This window comes from Cupressus sempervirens, chromosome 7, assembly GCF_028749045.1.
Source record: "Cupressus sempervirens isolate cs-2001-9-10 chromosome 7, ASM2874904v1, whole genome shotgun sequence".
NCBI classification, from domain to species: Eukaryota; Viridiplantae; Streptophyta; class Pinopsida; order Cupressales; family Cupressaceae; genus Cupressus; species Cupressus sempervirens.
Genome location: NC_143124.1, coordinates 698,077,013 through 698,082,808, shown reverse-complemented (window position 1 = coordinate 698,082,808; position 5,796 = coordinate 698,077,013). Strand labels below are relative to the sequence as shown.

The 5,796-nt window shown below is 36.4% G+C and overlaps 1 pseudogene across 1 annotated transcript; it reads right to left on the bottom strand.

The window, feature by feature from the left end:
- Nucleotides 1-334: 334 nt before the first annotated feature.
- Nucleotides 335-3,389, bottom strand: LOC149549129 (pentatricopeptide repeat-containing protein At2g13600 pseudogene; annotated as a pseudogene). Its single transcript, XR_016354039.1, has one exon. The product of XR_016354039.1 is annotated as a pentatricopeptide repeat-containing protein At2g13600 pseudogene (transcript).
- Nucleotides 3,390-5,796: the final 2,407 nt, after the last annotated feature.

The window sequence follows — 5,796 nt, the reverse complement described above, 5'->3', positions numbered from 1 at the left end:
CATTATTTTATCCAAAAGCCTTTGTCCTTCGTTTTTCATGCAATAAGTGAAGGTTTGTCATTATACTTTCTTTACAAATTTTAGTGAACTTTCAAACTTGGCAACTTCACTTTGATTGGTCAATCAGCCCATGAGATCCTATTTTCCCTTAAAACGTGGTTGCATGTTGTTTGGTAGGGATAGCGAGGGCAAATGTTGTAATGACTTATATACTATTTGATTAAGAATATAATTGAAATTTCTTCTTTTTTCCGGTATCCATAGATCATGGTTTCGATGGAATATTTAGAAAAGGTTATCTTTCGTTAAAATCAATACATGTAAGTTCATAGTGTATTGAATGTTTTTATTGTTCAAATATTTCCTGTGCTAAGCATGAATATGAATAGTTACATTGTTAATATTGGATTTTTGAAACTCTTGAGGCGTGTTTGGCCATCAGTTAGAAAGACAAGATTGTCATTCATTTGGCCACCTATCTTTTGACTGCATCATCTTCGAACTCGCTCCTCGTCTATGATTCAGATCTTTCTGCTTGTAAATCCTAGGATTCATTTCTTTTTTGAAATGAGTGTTCTGGAATGTCGATACATGTTTCTTTTGTCTATTTACTGCTGAATGTCTCCTTCCACATAATAAAAATAACTCCATAATTGTGTTTTAACCCTGTTTGATCTCAGTCCGTCCTTTCCTCCTACACTCTATCCACCTTTTTTAATGTGCTTATTGAAATTTGAACCTTGATTCATTTTCCGTGCACTTAAACTATACCTGTGGTAGGATTTCATTTCATAATATCTGGTTGGTTGTGTTCTCAGTAACTCCTTTGCATTCCATAACCAAAAAGTCACCATGGTTCTAGACTCAAACGAAATGCAAAGGTTTTCAACCAGGTACTGCTCGACCAAATATTTGTAAGCCTTTTCTTTTGAGTATTTATAAGTTGATCTTTTCTATTAGCATGCAGATAATCAGCGAAATTGTCTCCGTTGCAGTATACTGAATCACTCATCTGGAATAAAGCAGAATTCCCAAATTCTGAGCGTTTTCCACCAAAAAAAGATTATGCTTCAATGTTGGCTAGAAGTTGAAATCCAAGAGAATGAATAATCTTTATACAATCCTGGATTCAACAAAGCCAAAGAGAAACTAAAGTAATTATGAAGCAACCAAGCCATAGACTATCCGACGAAATCTAGGTGGTTGCTTTAGCTTCTCTTTGGCTTTGTTGTATACTAGCTTCAGCCTCAAGACCATCCCTGTTTTTTTGTCTTTTCATTCTGTCTTTGAGATACAATAACTTTACTATTGGTAAAGTGTGGAAGCACGCCTCCTAACCAGAGATGGATTTGACTGCAGAGCAGAAGTCGGCAATAGTTCACATGTTAGTGAACATCAATCATCACAAGGTGGGTGCTACTTTCATCTACCCAGAAGATTAATCCAGCTCTTCATAAATTTTCTGCATTTGTGGGCGTGATTTATCTCCTGAAAAGAAGGCGTGCATTTGTTTGTTAATCTCAATCCAACTGCACCCAGGCTCCTTTGAAATTCTTCTTTCTTTCATCATCTTCCTGACTTTGTCCACTCCGTCCTTTCGTCCTGCTGCGGCATACATGTTTGATAGAAGCACATATGGTGTGGCTTTCGAGGGGTTCAAGTCAATTAGGTGTTCTGCTACACATTCTGCAAGCTTTAAGTCACTATGAATTCTGCAGGCGGCAAGCAGAGAACTCCATACTATATAATCAGGCTTCATTTGCATTTTGCTAATCAAGCTTTTTGCCTCATCCAAATGCCCAGCGCGGCCAAGAAGATCAACCATGCTAGCATAGTGCTCCATTACAGGCATGACATGATAATATTGACTCATATCATTAAAGTACTTCCGGCCTTCATCCACAAGGCCCGCATGACAGCATGCAGAGAGAATGCCAATGAAAGTGACATGATCCGGGCATGGGCCACAGCATTGCATCTTATAAAAGAGTTCTAAGGCTTCCTTGCCAAAACCGTGCATTGCATATCCTGCAATCATCGTATTCCATGAGATCGCATCTCTGTTAATCATTTTGTCAAACAGTTTACGCGCAACACTTACGCTGCCGCATTTTGTATACATGTCAACAAGGGCATTTCCCACAAACAAGTCAGATTCAAGTCCACTTTTAACTACTTCTTCATGAATCGCAATTCCCTGCTCCAGAGCTACCAATTCAGCACATGCTGAGAGAGCACTGGAAAAAGTCGTGGAGTTTGACTTCACCCCCTGCAGTTGCATTTGTCTGTATAGCTTCAGCGCTTCCACGCTGTGTCCATTTTGTACGCATCCTGAAATCACAGCATTCCACGCAATAACATTTCGCACTGTCATTTTCCGAAACAACTTTAGGGTTTCTTCGACCTGCCCATTCTGTGCATATCCTGCAATCATCGCAACCCAAGAAACCAGATTTCTTTCAGGCATTTTGTCAAATAGCTCCCGGGCTTTATCAACAAACCCATTACGTGCATACCCCGAAATCATACAAGTCCAAGAAACCACATTCCGCTCAGGCATTTTGTCAAACAGCTGGGAAGCTTCTTTTAAAAAGCCGTTCTGCGCATATCCCGCAATCATACTTGTCCATGACACCACATTTCGTTCTGGCATCCCCTGAAACACCTCGAGGGCTTCAAAAACGCACCCATTCTGTGCATATCCTGCTACCATCGCATTCCAAGATATCACATCTCGTTGAGGGATTTTGTCAAACACATGTCGTGCATCCTCTACCCTACCACATTTTGAATACATGCATACAAGAGCATTGCCTACAAACAAATCAGATTCAAACCCACTCCCAATAATATCTCTGTGAACCTCTCTAAGACATGCCAAGCGATCGCATGCTGTGACAACACTGGAAAAGACGAACTGATTGGGTATAATAGACGCTGTTTTCATTTTCTTAAACAATGCCAATGCTTCTTTGCAATAGCCAGAACTTGAGTAAGCAGAAATTATGCCACTCCATGACACCACATTTTTTTCCAGCATTTTGTCAAATACTCTGGTAGCATCCAACAGACCACAGCATTTGGCATAGCTGCTCATTAATTTGTTCACCAATGAGATGTCATTGCTATGGAAAGCAGTTTGAATCATGTGGGCATGAACTAGTTTGGCACCTGCCAAGGATTTGCTAGTGAGGCAAGACTGCAAGAGGGCATGGTATGTAGAGGATTCTATGAATTCTTCCGTGCTCTGTAAAATGTCTACCCCGCACTTAACAGGCTTTTTCTTCCATGTCATCTTCACTCAAATCAAAATTCTTGCGTTTCCATGCTGATCGACTCTCGTGTTTGAAAAACAAATACAACACTCTCCTTTGAACGAGCGTGTATTTCGAACTCGGAATAAAACCAACTGTACAAAATCTTTAATAAGGGAAATCCAACTGTACAAAATCCTAAAAGCAATATCACAATTTGACTTCCTCCGGAAAAAATCTCCTAGTTATCAATTGATGAGCTCAAAGGGCTTTCTCATGAATGGTTACATAAGACACAACACTTAGGGCCCGTTTGGTGAGCGGAATAGGAATACGTATTCCAAAAGTTTTGATTTCTTTGTTTGGATGCACCAAAATGGGATTGGAATACTAAGCAAAAATGGAATACGTATTCCATTTTTGGCCCAAAAATGGGGTTTTGCAATTCCACCAAAATAGATGTTATTGGAGTACGTATTCCTATTCCATTTTTTTTTACTTTAGAAAACATAAATTTTTGGGTCCGCGAATTCCCATCAAATATTGGCTAAACCAAACGGAGAATAGGAATACGTTCTATTCCAGAATATGTATTCCTATTCCGCTCACCAAACGAGCCCTTAGTGAAGATTTTGCAAATGGGGTTGAAAGCTTTGGGTTTAACCATGGAGGAAACTCTGTAGTTGAGTGTGCTCAGGTTGGAGTAGTACTGGGATGGGTGACCTCACAAGAAGTTCCGATGAGCATCACCTAGATCCAATGAGTGCTAAGTGTTCCATTTATTCTCATGAGAGATGGATTCATATTGAATCACTACTCATGAAACATGGGTTAATGAGTTTGACTCAAAATCACACAGTTAAATACTGATAGCAATATCACAATTTGACTTGTTGTGGAAATTACTCCTACTTATCAAGGGAAATCTATATTAGAAAATTAAATATTTATCATATAAAAAATGATTATCCTATTGATCGATCTATCAAACTTAATAATGATTAGTTTTAAATTTATTCTAACAAATGAAATAAATTTAAAAAAATAGCCAATAGGCTACTATACTTCAAACTTTAACCTAAAATTGTAATGTTTTATTAGGAAAGCAATGAGTGGTTTAAAACATTTCAATGGTCTTGCATGGTTATGGAATACTATGAATAAAATAAAACAATGAAAGGAAAAACTTAATTTAAAATTGAAATCAAATCACAACTGATTATAGAAATTAAGATCAATAAAAATGGCAAAAAAAAGGTTGAAAAGGTTCAAGAATTTTTGTAATTCACATATTAAACCAGCCATCATAAACAAAATAGAAAAATCAATAAAATAAGGAATGCAAGATTTGGAACTAAATCTCTATAAATATAATATAATAATAATAATTAAAGCACAAGTATTATATAGAATTATAAAGATGGAACTTCTATTGCATTGATGTCAGAATGGGCAAATTTAACATATGATTATTTTGTCTCTAGACATGTATCCAATTGCTTGTCAATCTTCAAAGTTAAGTTCTCTCTTAATAGTGTGAATCTCTTCAAGATTATAGCTCTGTTCAGTTCAAAAGTCCTTAACTCATCATATATTTTTCTTATCCTTTGCTCAATTTCTATTATTTTAGCCCTAGGATTCTTCAACGCATTCATTGTATTCTCCAATTCATTTTTCTTGTTCTTTATTTCTTTAGAGATGTCTTGAGTGAATCTATTTATCAAAGCACATTTTCCATACAAATCCTTTCCTTTAGATATATTGCTTCTTAATTCCTTTATGCAAATGTCTAATGCAATTAGTTCACTTTTGATATTTTCACAAATTGGACTGAATAAGTTTGCATAATGTATTGTTTGTGTTTTTAGAGATGTTGCATCCTCAAGAGTAGGAAAATGGTTATCAAAAGCTTCTAGTACCTAATCTTCTCTTTTCTCCACATCTTGTTCAGTAATTTGTATAAGTATGGTGCTCTGAAGTCTATCAGTTATCTTTTATAAAATGCCTTGTGCGTTTTTGCTTAGTTTATTTGTCTTTTCTACAATTTTTCTCATGGAATGTACAGCAACTTGACATAGTTTATCAACATCTATGTCTTCTCTCATCTTCAGGCTATTCAATAAGAGCTCAAATAGTGATGGAGAGGTAGTGTAACTAGGCTAGCCAACCTCTTTGGCAAGTATTACCAATTGCATTTGAGTTTCTATGTTAATTCCTTATGTTCTTTGTTCTTCTTTTTGCTCATTTGATGCTTGCCCCATGTTCTTTGTGTTGGAAACTACAATTGGAGCAATTATTATGTTGTCATTGATGTCAAACCTATTGGTAAGATAGAGTGTCAAACCTACTAGAGAGACATTTACTAACAGTGTAGAGTGCTATATCATTTGATTGATGAAGATAATTTGAAAAAAAAACAGCATGATATGACCTAGTGAAAGGTTGAGTTGAGATGTGTTAAGTATAATGGAATTACAATAGGCACTTGATAAGTTATTAATTAACAAGATAATGTGTTGTTCAGTTAATACATGAAGTAAAG